This window comes from Lichenostomus cassidix, chromosome 11, assembly GCF_008360975.1.
Source record: "Lichenostomus cassidix isolate B80296 chromosome 11, HeHo_3.0, whole genome shotgun sequence".
Classification (NCBI taxonomy): Eukaryota; Metazoa; Chordata; class Aves; order Passeriformes; family Meliphagidae; genus Lichenostomus; species Lichenostomus cassidix.
The window spans coordinates 3006515-3019874 of record NC_139492.1 but is presented as its reverse complement, the minus strand read 5'-3'; the positions used below and the strand labels follow the sequence as shown (position 1 = coordinate 3019874).

General features: G+C 44.6%; 1 protein-coding gene across 6 annotated transcripts in view; it reads left to right on the top strand.

Moving 5' to 3' along the window:
- Positions 1 to 10812: 10812 nt before the first annotated feature.
- LOC146432060 (hepatocyte nuclear factor 4-beta-like) overlaps positions 10813 to 13360 on the top strand; it is a 34691-nt gene continuing 32143 nt past the window's right edge. For 5 of the 6 annotated variants that reach the window (XM_085071431.1, XM_085071430.1, XM_085071429.1 and 2 more), the window contains exon 1: positions 10813 to 10943. The gene's annotated coding sequence lies outside the window, so the exon portion shown is untranslated. The remainder of the gene's footprint in view (positions 10944 to 13360) is intronic. The other variant, XM_085071432.1, reaches the window with a different exon arrangement.

Genomic DNA, 13360 nt, shown 5'->3' with positions numbered 1-13360 from the left:
TCATGGAAACTTTTATTTTTCTATTCGAGGACAGTTAGGGCAATGGAAGGGGAAGGTTTTCATGGAGACTTTTATTTTTCTACACCTGGAAGAGGGAAGGTTGCCTATAGAGCACAGGCAGGATTTTGGTTGTGACTTTAATTTTCATATTTCATAGAATCATACAACGATTTGGGTTGTAAGGGACCTTTAAAGTAGTCTAGTTTCAACCTTCATATTGCCCAAGTATTTAATATTTTATATTTTCTATTTCATATTTCATATTTCACATTTCATATTTCATATTTCATATTTCATATTTCATATTTCATATTATTTCATATTTCATATTTCATATTATTTCATATTTCATATTTCATATTTCATATTTCATATAGGAATAAATAAAGAGAAGTACAGAGCTGAGTTTTTGTTCTGGCATTCAAGCTACCAGGGTCCCAAAAGCTCAGATTTCAACCTTAAATTTCATTGCTGAAAGAAAATATTCCACCCAAGCCATGGCAATACTGCCATGGGTTCTGTGGACCTTTCAGGAGGGACCTCACCTACAGGGAATGCTCACTCCTTTCCAACTCTCCTCCTCCTTGCCATCCCTGGAAGAAACCTGTGAGGAAATCTGGTGCTGTGTTTTCATTCCTGGAAGACAGAAGTCTTGGAGAAATGTCTTCCTTTGCTCCTGGAAGGGCTGTGGTGGAGAACATGAACTGTGGTGTGTGCTGTGGCTGGTGAGAGATGTCAGAAGTGGGCAGAAATCACCAAATTACATATTTCCCTCTTTTGAACCCAGAGTTGTTGTGTGTGATGGGATGGTGGGTTTGCTGTTCAGCAGGGCTGGGTAACTGCAGTCCAGATTTCAGGGAAAGTAAAGCAAGAAATTCCTTCTCCTTGTTGTTTGTTCTCCAGGATGGAATGGAGTGTCCTGCCTAGCTTTATGGGTATCTTCTTTCCTGGATGTCTTGAAACAGATGACCTGGAACAGCCAGAATTTGGCTTTTTCCCCCTGCAGCTGTGAGGGACAGGAACACAGCTCCTCCATTGTTATTTACTGGAATTCACACCCCTTTCTGAATTAGTTCCTCCAGGTCGATTTTTAATTTTGAACAGGTTTAGCTTGATGCTGCCATTTCCAAGTGCTGCTCAGAACACTCCCTTCCAGAGATGGAATAACTTCAGGGGTGACATTCCAAGAGCTGTCAAAACCTCTCCATCCACTGGGGCCAAAAACCAGACAGGATCTGCAGGAATACTCTTGTCTGATGTTCCTTCAACAAGAGGAGCCATGGCAGTGTCAATGTGTTGGTGACATCTGAGAGTCAGAGTCATTTAATTAATTAAACCTAATTCCCTGAGCCAGAGGAGTTCCTAATTCAGGTTTTACCTTCAGCACAGCAGGTCCCACGTGCAGCATCTCCCTGCCCAGCCCAGCTTCTGACCTCGTTGGAAACCCAGTTTGTTCCACAGGTGTTTCATGCCAGCCTTTCCAACAGGATGCTGCTGTCAGTGGTGACCTTTCAGGAATGCTGCTTGAAGAATATCCTGACAAACAGCACTGAGTGTGAGGTGTGGGTGTTAACAGCCCTCACTGCTCGCTGGAATGGACTGGAGGAACTGGGAGTGGGTTTTGGATAAATGATTTCTCCTCCCTTTCACCACTTCCTCCATATCTGCCTCTCTTGGATCATACCTGGTGGCAGACAAATCCCCATTTGATGTGGGATTGTTTTATGTCTATCCATCTGAAAACAATTGCCATGAAACACCAAATCCTTAGTATTTCTTAATGTTTATTTAATATTTTCCTCTTGGCTTCTTGTCTGTAATGCAGCAACTGAAAGTAAAAGAAATATCTTGCACTTAGCTTGCACTTTCTCCTCCTGCTGACTCTTCTGTTTTAACTCAAATTTGGAGGCTTTCACTAGAAAATAAGTATGAATAAAGTACATAATGAAAGCTCCCATGGTGGTTTAACTTTTCAGGGGCCAGCGCTGCTGTAGTCTGTTTACTTGCCAAGTAATTACCAGTTTGCAATTGCAGTTTAAATCCCAAGTTTTAGGGCAGTCAAATTAAACAGGAAAGATCATCCTCAAGGTCAGACAGGTCTGAGAGACTTTACCATCCTTGTTCCTGATGTGGAGAGGGCAAAGACTCATCCAGGTCAGTGGGGAGTTTGTCTTTCAAAGTCTCCATCCAAGAGTGGGAGGTGTGTGGAGCTCCCTGGTTTTCTGTTTGCTGCCCAGGTGATGTCAGACAAATTATTTTTAGCCAGGGCACAACAATTAGTCCTATTTAATCCCTCCTCAAGTGGTTTAATTAAACTTTACAGTTTCAAACCTCATGCCCAGCTGCCAGGGAAGTCTAAATTTCCATCAGGATATGCTCTTAAACAGCTAAAAAATACCTGTGCCTGGGGCCTTAAAATTGCCTAAAATGTGGCAGTGATGAGGAGTTGGAAGTTTTAAACTTAGTAATAGGATCTTAAGAGAAGGCTGTGTCACCTGCAGGGATAAACCATCTTGGGGGAGTTCTGGGATGGGAATACAGAGGTGAGGGGATCTGGGAGAAGATCCCGTGTGAGTATTTCACTCACGTATGAAGCATTTATTGATGCAGATACAAAACCCACAATTCTGTTTTTCCCATGGTGGGTCCTTTAATCACAGTGCTGGTGGGAGATACAAGTTTATTCAGGCAGCCTTAATTTCCTGAGGTTATAGAGAAATATCCTAATTATTCAAATACTGGGAATATCATGGAATCACCATGGTTGGGGTTGGAAGCTCCTCTCGTTCCACCTGCCGTGAGCAGGGACACGTTCCCCTATCCATCCTGCTCCAACCCCCATCCAGCCTGGCCTTGGGCACTTCCAGCTCTGAGGAAATCTGCAGATAAAGCCATAAAAGCTGTCAGGAATCAGACACGTGAGAGTATTACAAATTGATTATGGCTAATGGTGTGACCAGATAAGAAATAATGATTTACAGCTCTTTTACGGCTGGCTGATATCTCCTGGTGTTACAAATGTACACTCTTTAATCAGTGGATTTCCACTCACATTTTCTGTGGCAATCTGCCCAAAAAAAGCCCAGGCTAAGAGGTACTTTTTGAACCCAAAATGTTAAGGAGCTACCAAACCTTCACAATAATCTGGATGTGCTCCCTGTTTTAACCAACCCAGCAAAATCCTAAAGCTGTTCCCTGGTGGATGTGGGGTTTTCTTTCCTCTTTTCCTTTCCCTATTAGGAGCTCCACACTGTTTTTCCACAGCCTTAGAGGCAGAGAATGGTTATGGGGAGAGGATGCAGCTTTCCAGGCTAAATCCTCCCTGATGCAAATCTGTTCTAATTGCACTGCATTTCATCAGATCAGCGCAGCAGGCAAAGCACAAGGAGTGACACCAGAGCAGGTAAGAGATCCCAACTGGTTCTGTGCCCAAATACTACAAGAAAAAAGGGTTTACGTCAGCCATGTGTTCCTTTTCAGGAAGGAGGAGGACGTCAGGAAGTCTCCTAATCCTTGCTGTGTTGCCAGATGATGGAAACATAAAAGCTGCCAGAAAATGCAGGGATCAAAAGAGTAAGCATTCAGTTTTTGGGGGAAATACAAGTAACTATCCCATGGGAAAAAAAAAAAAAAAAAGCCCTGAAGTTCGGTGTTGTATCTGTCTCTGAAAGGCATTTGAGTTGACTTCTTAAAATACTGTCTTAGTCAGTTTGTGGTGGTGGTTTTTGAGTTCTTTCAAGTGTCTCCTTTGAAGTTGTATTAGGATGTATGAGACAATTCACAGTAAGAGAGCCCAGGCTGGGAGAATATAACTCAGGAGGGGCTTTCCTGACCACTCTGAAGATCTTTCCTTTTTTTTTTTTATTTTTTTTAATAAGTACATTCCTAATCAATCTGGGAAATGCTACAAAACCATCCCAACAATATGTACTTAGAGGAATGTACTTCGAAGAACACGTTGTGCTCGAGTAATTCATTTTCACTGGAAAATATTTTGAAATGGAGCTTTCCTGCAGGGTTATTTGTGCAGCCTGTGTGGCTCAGGAGCTCTGCAGAGGGTTTCAGGTGGTCTCTCCTGCCTCACAGGGGCTTGGGGATGATGAGTTGGATCTCCCAAGCAGACATTTAGACACTTAAGGGGTGAAGACTCAAATGGAAAATGTTACTTGGTTGTGGTTTAGCTCAGCATGTCTCAATCCAAAGATCCTTAATCTTCCCTCCTTTGGCTTGCTGCCCAGTTAAAAAGCCCCTGAAAATCCACCTCCATTTCCAGCAGGAGATTCCTGAGGCATCAGAATGTCCCTCCTGCTGATGTTTCTGGGCCAACTGACAGTCACTGCCCTCGGGGAAGGTGGAGAGACACACAATTCCGTTTTTCATTCCCATCCTTGGACCATGGGCAGCCCAACACTTGACCTGTCCTCTCCAGAGGCCTCTGGCTATCAGGGGAGGATGTTCCCAAAGCATTTTTAGCCACAGAGCTCAGTCTGGAGAGCTGATTGAGAGCTGAGCCAGAGCGTGGCCCTCGATGGAGACAAGGGCTGGGCATGGGATACAGCAGGAATTCCTGGCCCAGGGGTGAGGGAGATGTTTCAACCTGAAAAGTGAGTCCTGCAGCAGTGAATGTGTGTGTGAGAGCTGTGATTCTCCTCAGGACTCTGCCTCAGGGCATTTATCCAGCCGTGGATGGATGACACTGAGCCTGGGAGTCCCTAATTCCCTGCAAGGCTGTGGCTGAAGGATTGCTTCTTGCCTTGGCATTTTCTCTTGGCCAGCAGCTCCCTGATTCCCATGCCAGCTATTTTGGAGCCCAGGCCAAGGTGTGTTGCTGTCTCCAGAGGCTGGAAAGGAGCCTTGGCAGCACTGCCTGCTTTGCACTCAGGATGTCCCAGCTGCCTGGGCTCCTCAGGGATTTAACTCTGCCTGATTTGCCTGAAGCTGCAGGCAAGCTCTTGTTCCCAGCTGACCACAGGAGCCCAGATCGCCATTAATTCATGAGTAAATTATTCTTGCCAGACTTTTCATCATCACAGAAATTCATAAAGAAAAGGCTTACTATTTTTCTCCCGAGTTCTTTATCCCAAAATTTTTAAGTGTTGTAAAAAAGGCTGGTTTAATTGCCTTTCCAATGCTGATGAACTTCACAAACCACAATAATTAGAAACAATTCTGCCCTGGTCTGAGTGATGTGTTCACAGCATCCAAGAGAACTACAAACCCAAGCAACTGCATGACTGATTTGCCCTGTGCCATTAATTATGGCTTATCTCAGCGGAGAGAACGGGATTGACATCACTGCACTGCCTTTTCCTAATAGCTCACGTTAATGAAAGAGCAACTCAGGACTCAGAAAGCCAAGCAAAGAGCAAGGCCAGTAGCAGAGGAGGCCCAGGGCGTGCCTTGGGATCACACTCAGTCCAGGCAATAAATCCCTGGGGGTTGTTCAAGGGCGCTGGGGAGCACAGCAATTTCCTGGGGCTCTTGGCACATCACGAGAGCACAGGCTGGGGCTCTGCGTGCCTGATAAGGAGGGAAAGCATGACCTGAACACCACTGGGCAGGTGGATGCCATTTCCCCAGGAGCTTTGCTGGGCTGGAGGCCCATGACCTGCCTTCTGCTGAAGGTCTGAGTTTGTTCCCAAACTTATTAAACTCTTATTAACCCACTTCTCTGGGTTGTGTTGAGCAATTCTCCATCCTGCTGCCAAAGTGGAAGAGGAGGAAGGAAGGGGATATTCAGCCTTCCCACCTTTCCCACAAGAGAGGGAAAAAGGTCTGCAGAGGGTCAGTGCAGAGGGGCTGGATCTTGACCTCTGAGCCATGGGGAGGTTGTTTTTGGGTTTCTCAGTGCTGCTGCAAGCTCTACAGCCTGTGGGGACCCTGGCAGGGTGTGTGACCTCAATGTCACTGTGGTTTATTGACTCCGCTGCTCATGGAAGGACTGGGGAAGTCCCTAAAGCACTGACCAGTGGCCTCTGCATTGGGGAAAGACCCTGAACTGCCCAGCCCTGCACCTCCTGTGCAGAGCAGGAGGCTGGGCAGGGAGCAGGGTGAACCCTCTGCTGCAAGGCAGCTCCCACGAGCAGCAACCCAACATCTGTCAGGCACTTCAGCTGCAGCTCATAACACTTCTGTTCTCGCCTTTGTTCTCTGCCTTTAATCCTTTGATGGCTAACCAGGCCACCCAAACCAGAGGACATCCCTGGGACAGAACAGCAGAGCAGCATCAGGGCAAAGAAATGCTGCCCCAGTTTCTAGGGAAAAGGGCAGTAGCACTTCTCAGAGGGTTTATTTAAACATGGCTGTTTATTTTTGCTGGAGATTGAGTTACCTTCCCTTATAGCAGTAATGGTTTTGGAATCCTCCTTGTTTCGCCCGTAATAAATCACAGTTGTCTGAAGGAAACGAGAGGAGCTCTTTGTCATTTTTCTTCTCTTTTCCTCCATTGGCAAGTGAAGGAAGTGCCCCAAGAAGAGTAATTTAGTATGAACTTGCTTTTGACACTGCTGGCAAGTCCTTGGCATGCTGGCTGCATGAATTACTGCCCTATCTCTGGGCAGAAAAGCACAAAGAACAGCTCTTTTTTCTAATTGCAGGCTGGCAGGACCTCTGCTATCAGACAGCACAGACAACAAAGAGAATGAGAAGAGAAGAAAAGCTCCCAGCTGGACCTCAGCGAGGGTGGCAGGGCTGCAGGGAGGGGACCCCAGGTCCTGTTGTGACTCCAAGCCATGTTTTGTCCCAGCAGGGACAAAATTTGCAGGCTGGTTTTGTGGCTGCTGGAGGATCACGGGTTCCTCTGCTCAGCCTGGGCAGCAACAATGCAGAGCTGCACCCAGGGCTCTTCAATTCTCTGCCATCTGGGCTGGAGACTGAGACTTCAAACAAGTTCTGAAGTGGCTCTCTGACTCTTCTCATCCCCCACTTCTTTTTTCTTTTTTTCTTTTTTTTTTTTCTTTTTTTTTTTTTTTTGATCAGCTTTTCATTGAGATTTGCTGCTCTGGGCTAAATTGTTTGGAAGTGTTTGGCTAATAGAACAGCTGGAACTGGTAATGTCCAGCATTTAACAGGGTCTGCTGTGATGTTGTTTTCCTTGTTTTTCCCCACCAAGTTCTGAAAAGCTTTTACAAAGAATGACTATTTTTTTTTTTTGTGTAATCGTGATTGTGAATATCTAGAGAAAATTAGGTTGTGTAAGTAGGACAGGACCAGACAGTGCTTCACCAAGTGAGCAATGCAAAAAAGAAAAATGGAGTGAAATTCGTAGAACTTCTATAATTTTAAATGTCATTTTCCTAGGGAATTGCAGTCCCTATCCCTCTGTCCCTGATCACTTCTTTAAGGCTTGAGACAGAAAAGTTCTGAGCAGCAAAACACAAATATCTGTAAGGTGGCTGAAGTGATGCTTTTTTTTAGGAAGAAAAGACACCTTCCCTGCACTGATCACCATTAATGTGGTACAAATGTCTTTATTTGGGATCCTGGCAGGACACTCTTTGATCTATTTGAGCTAAAAAATGGTGAATTTCAGTTCTTTCTGCTGGGCAGCTTTGTTTCAGCTGCCTCTGTTTGAACCCCTCAACATTATTGGATTTTTCTGGATTTTTCTGGATTTTTCTGGATTTTTCATGGATTTTTCATGGATTTTTCTGTGTATCCTGATGCAAAGATTGTGTTCTTTGAATGACATTTATCCATAATTTATGAGAGTAATGTATATTCTGGTTTTTCTGTAGTAAACTTTGAATGCAGCCATACAGCAGAGCTGGCAATCTAAACTCAAGCAAATGAAAAAGGTGCAGTTATTTTAAGCTTTACAAGGCTGGAAACAGGGGAAGCTGTTTTGATTTTCAGTCTCCATCTCTCTTTAGTGGGAGTTAGGATTTACAAGGACTTGGAGGTTCAGCAAAAGCATTTCCCCAGATCAGGTGATGCTCATTCTTTGGTCTCCTCTAAAAACATTCAAAGAAATTTCATCAGATAATGGAATTCAGGACGTCAAATTAGAGTCTTACACAAATAATCCAGGTTTTGGGGATCTTCTCATGCTAAGTGGGTTCTTTGGCATCAGCTGGTTTTATTATGGATGGAGCCACAGCAGAACCACATTGGGAAAGGATTTTGTTACAACACTTTCAGTATCAACAATGCTACTTGCAGAGGAATAATCTGTTCCAGATGGCTGTTAAGAACGTCTGTCCTTTTTAGAGGGGATTATTTTTTTCGCTTAGTTGATTTATTCTGATAAAAATTTGGGATCATTTAGACTCCTGCCAAAGAGTCAGTAAACATGAAGATAATGTGATTCACAGAATGGGCAGCCTGAGAGGCTACTTTCATTTAATTCAATTAGATGGGCTTTCATATTGGATTTATTTGTTTTATCTTCAGTGTTGCAGCAAATTTTTTTCTTCATGAAAGAGGAGGCAGAGCACAATTACTGCAAACATCAAAACTGCTGGGTTAATTCCAAGGCTTTTCCATGCCACTGGCAAGAAATGGGAGTGCAGTTACCTGCATGAATGACTGGGTGTGACAGCAGGCACTGATAAAACAGAGGAGATTTTGAGGGGCTTGAAGAAAAAACTCCGTGGTTTATATCATACTAATATTTGCCACTGTGCAAGGCAGGCATCAAATGGAACTGTTTGAAATGAAAGAAAAAGATAATTTAAGTTTGGCTTTGCTGAACATGACAGAGGAAAGTCTGTTAGGTCAAACTAAAGTTCCTGTAAACTTACAGGTTTCTCCAGCCTCTCTGTGTCCTTCCTTTGCCCTGGTCCTGGGACAATGCCCATGGTTTTTATGGCACTGATGAGGACGTGATTGGTGTCTCCTTTCCATCCTGATGTCCTTCTGCACCAAACCATCCTGCAGAGAGGAGCAGCAGGCAAGGACCTGGGAGCACAGCTGGATGGTGCTCAGGAGCAGCAGTGCAGGTGGAATATCCCATGGCCAGCCTTGCAAGGGACATTTTTAACCTCCTTCTGGTTTCTGGTTTGTCAGGGGTTTCAGCTCATGGTTTTATGGCTGTCCCCAGGCATGAGGACATGAGCAAAGGCTGTTGTGATGTGCCTCAGCTTTTTATGGTCTGATATTCTCACAACTTGCTGTGTCTGGGCTGTGTCCCATCTTGTCCCCAAGCCATTGCTTAGGTCCCTCAGATTCCCAGGTATTCCCTGGTATTCCAGGAGGCCTGGGGACACCAGTGGGGACTGACTAGCTGCATCTGGATGCCTCTTCCACCCAGCAAATCTCCTGGAGATCACCCTGACAAAGCTCAACACTCTCCCCTGCATTCCCAGCACATCCACTTCCATCCACATCCATCCCTCCAGTCACCGGATTTTCCCTCTGAGGACTTCATTTTGGTTTGGAGTGTTTCTCCAGCAGGCATTAGTTAAGGCTGAAAGGCTTTGGAAGATGTTCCCAAGAGCTGAGGGCTGCTGAGCATCCAGCAGTGAGAGAGCTTGAGGAGCTTTGTTAGTCCTGGATGAGCAGATTCCTGTTTTGTATTTGAAATAGATCTGCAGCCGCTTGGTTAGCAAAATATTGTGCTCAGGATAACTACCTGAGCCACCTTGCCAAGCCAAAGAGCCCTAGGAGGGTTCCAGAGGAGCCAGTATTAAATCCAGAGACATCAACATTAGTGAAGTGGGACTAAATTATCTCCAGCTGCTGCTGGCTCTGGCCTGAGGCTCAGAAATAAGTAGCTCCCTGGAAAAGAGGGGAAGATGAAGGCTGGGCTAACGAGGAGCAGAACCAAGCTTGGAGCTCAGGTCACGTTCTGTTTCCAGCCCTATCAAGTCCAGTCAGTGACAGTTTTTCATCTCCCATCCCTTGTGCTGCAGCCACTCCATCAAAGCCAAATTCTTCTGGCAGTGAGGAAGGATCCAGTCGCGCTGTTGGAACACTGGAGGCACGAGCTGCCCCTGCTGCCAGGTGAGACACAGATATCCCTTGAAACTTCTGTTTCCCTCCATTCAATTAACTCTTTTTGACTGTTAATTGCATGTTAACGTGGTCAGAACTCACCACCAAGGGCTTCTGTCCTCACTGATCAGCACCATTGAGTGCAAGTCTTGAAGTGTTTGGGGGAAATGATGGATAAACATCAACCATTGCTCTGTGCTGAGTGTGGCTTAGAATAGCAACATATATGAGCAAATTAAAAATCAGCACTAACTGATATTAGTTAACCTGGGTATTCAGAAACCTTCACTGTGTGTTTCTGAGCAGTTCTCACGAAAAAAGGGGTTTTAGAAGAAACAGGGATTTCAGAAATTAATTATTTATTGCTGTGACAGGTGAGCTCTGCTCTCACATATACCATCCTCATGCCACTATCATTTTTAATGAATGTCTCCAGATTCTCTGGGAACCCCTATTTGCCAAACAAATCTTTGTATCTAAGCAACCACACTGAAAATACCTGTATTCCTAACTGCACCTAGAGCTGCAGAATCACAGAATGGTTTGGGTTGGAAGGGACCAAAAAATCCTCTTGTTCCAATCCACCTTCCATTGTCCCAGATTGTTCCAAGGCCAGTCCAGTTTGGTCTTGGACACATCCAGGGACAGCCACAGCTTCTCTGGGCAAGAAGGAGATGGGAATTTATGTACTTTGGGGCATTTTGTTGGGCAGAGATGGATACAAGGAGCCATGGAGAACATAAATTCAGCTGGCTGGGATCACAGGGTGGGTGATTACCCCAGTGGGAGCACAGCAGGTGGATCAGTTACCGGGCTGCCTCTGCAATAAGCAATTAAGGGAAAACATCTGTTTCCCATCTCCCATCCCTCCTTTTCCAGGATACTCCTCCAGTTTATCTCTGTGATGCTGCAGCCTGGAGAAAAGTCCTTTTTCTGAGGGGGCTGAGCAAACACCACGTGTTTGCTGCTGTGTGGAAAGCAGGGGAGATGGCCAGGAGCAACAGGACACGGTAAGGAACATCCGGAACCAGCTCCCTGCTTTTATTTTCTGCTGGGCTCTGCTTTGTTCCATCCCAGAGCAGAGCAGTTTCCAGGCACTCAGAACATCCCTGAGAGGTGCAGCAAACAAAGCCCAGCAGCCAGCTCTGCTCGGTGACTCAATATCTCTGCTGCCATCTTGAGTAAGAGGAAAGGCTGAGCATCTCACCAACCTTTCCCTGCTCCATCCAGGCTGTCAAAGTGGGTTTTGTTGAATTAGCCAGGCCAGGCTGATGTCTGCTGGGCAAAGCATTGGCAAGGTTCAGTTTGCAGCAGGAAAGGTTTCCATGCTCAGCAGGCTTTTGGGGTCTCTGTGATATACCTGAGTGTCCTTGTGCTGCTGAAAACTGAGAGCAAACGAAGGAAAATGGGTTTTGTATCACCAGCAGGATTTCTTTATACTCTGGGTGGATTTAATTGGGAGAGATTCTGTTCAAAATGATGGTAAATCCAGAGTAACCCTGCTTTAGGTGAGCTGGTTTCAGTACTTCTGCTGTAGATCAACAGGCATAGAAATAAGAGAAGGGTTTTCCCCCAGATTTGGGTATTTTTCTCTGGGATAAGTTATCCAGTAGCTAAATCTGGTTGTCTATAGATTATCGCAATGTACAGGGATCTGTCTGCTAACAGAACAGAAACAGAAAAATAATAATTTTTGAAGGTGTGGACTTCATTATTTAATTTATCCAAATTCCATTTAATTTACCCATCCTGCCTGAGCAAGTACTGCTCCCTCTAAAAGCCCCTTATCCTCATTGCTCATGTCTGGGATTTATTTTTCAAGCAAGGATTAGGTGAAATTTCTGTAAAAATATTTAATTCACCTGATCAGAAGTGTGGGGTTTAACCATTCATCAGTGTGTCACCTGCTGTGCACACAGCAAATGTTGGCTATTTTCCTAATATCTTGATCTAAACCCATGAATATACAACTGGAACATACATTTGGTGAAGAAATGTATCCACCCTCCTTTAGAATGACATAAAAATCACACGTTTAATTTAAAATACAATGGAATTGTTGCTTGGCTTGAAGTGCTTAAGTAATATTAGAAACTTTTGCCTAATCTCTGTTTTACAGATTAAAATCCAAATCTTTCCAGTGCAACCAGAATTTATTAAAGCAGGCTATTGCCTAGGGAAATATGTCTTTGGATGTGTTTCTATCAACTCCCCTGGAAAAAAAAAAAACCTGAATGTAATTAGTGTTGCATAATCTTCTCGAGAGAAAAATGGGCCAAAACCTAAGTGCATAAAGAGAATATTGCAACTGTGGAGTGCAAATTGCTTGTGGCTGCCAGGCTGGTTGTTATTCCTGGGGGCCAAAGCCAGTTAGAAAGTCCTAACTGGAAAAAAGCAGTGAGGCTGGAGATGTCCTGGGGAAAGAGGAGATGAACTGACTTGTAAAATTGGGCAAACAGTCTCAGGGTGACAGGTAATTTGTTTGATATATACCTTTGATGGCCATCAGTGAAATTCAGGCCAAAATGAAATTATTCCAGCCCCTGGTGATGGAGTTTTACTCTGAACTGCTGGACAGTCCCTTGGCTTGGAAGATGTTGCTAAATAATTTTCACTAATTGCCCCATTCTTTCTTCTCTGGCACGGTGGAATCAGCTCTGTGGATCACATCCTTGGTGCCTCTTCCAATTAAAACAATTAGCTGCGTGATTAAACTCTCTCCACACAGTCAGATCAGATCTGGGGGATTCTCCCAATGCAGTGGCTTTATTTGGTGGGACAGATGTGCCTTTGGGAATGAGCAGCTCTGCTTTCTCACTTCATTTTTCCTCTTTTCCTCTTGCCTATTGCATTTCTTATCAGTAGTGATATTTTTTGCAGCATTTCTGAGCAACACCTGGGCTGGAAGCTTCCATCCCCGAAGTGCTGCTGAAGGATAAATAAGAGTAATAAAAAGCCTTTTCCATCTGCTAATAATTCATTGGTGTTTTTATGCAGAATTCTGGCCTGGAGCAAAATTTAATTGGCAGGCAGCTTTAAACTGGGGAGGCCACAGTGAGCTGTTTCAGCAAGGGACCATGGAATAACAACTCCATGTTGTGCTCTAAACATCCCTGAAATCAGAAAAGCTTGGCTTGGAGAGCTCCTCCAGGGTTTAAGGTTTCCCCATTCCTCCCCTGAAATATCTGGGGAAACAAACCCCAACAAACAGGAGGACAGAAATTAGGTTATTCAGTGGAAAAGCAGCTGCAGTAAATAGGTATATTGTGTTAAAATGCAAGTCTGATCTAGCCCTGAGCCTCTGACATTCACTCCACATTTGGGGTCACCAGATTTGTGACATTTTGTGACAATTTGTGACATTTACTCCACATTTGGGGTCACCAGATTTGCCAAAATCTCTGCCTTGAGGGAATTTTGGCACAGG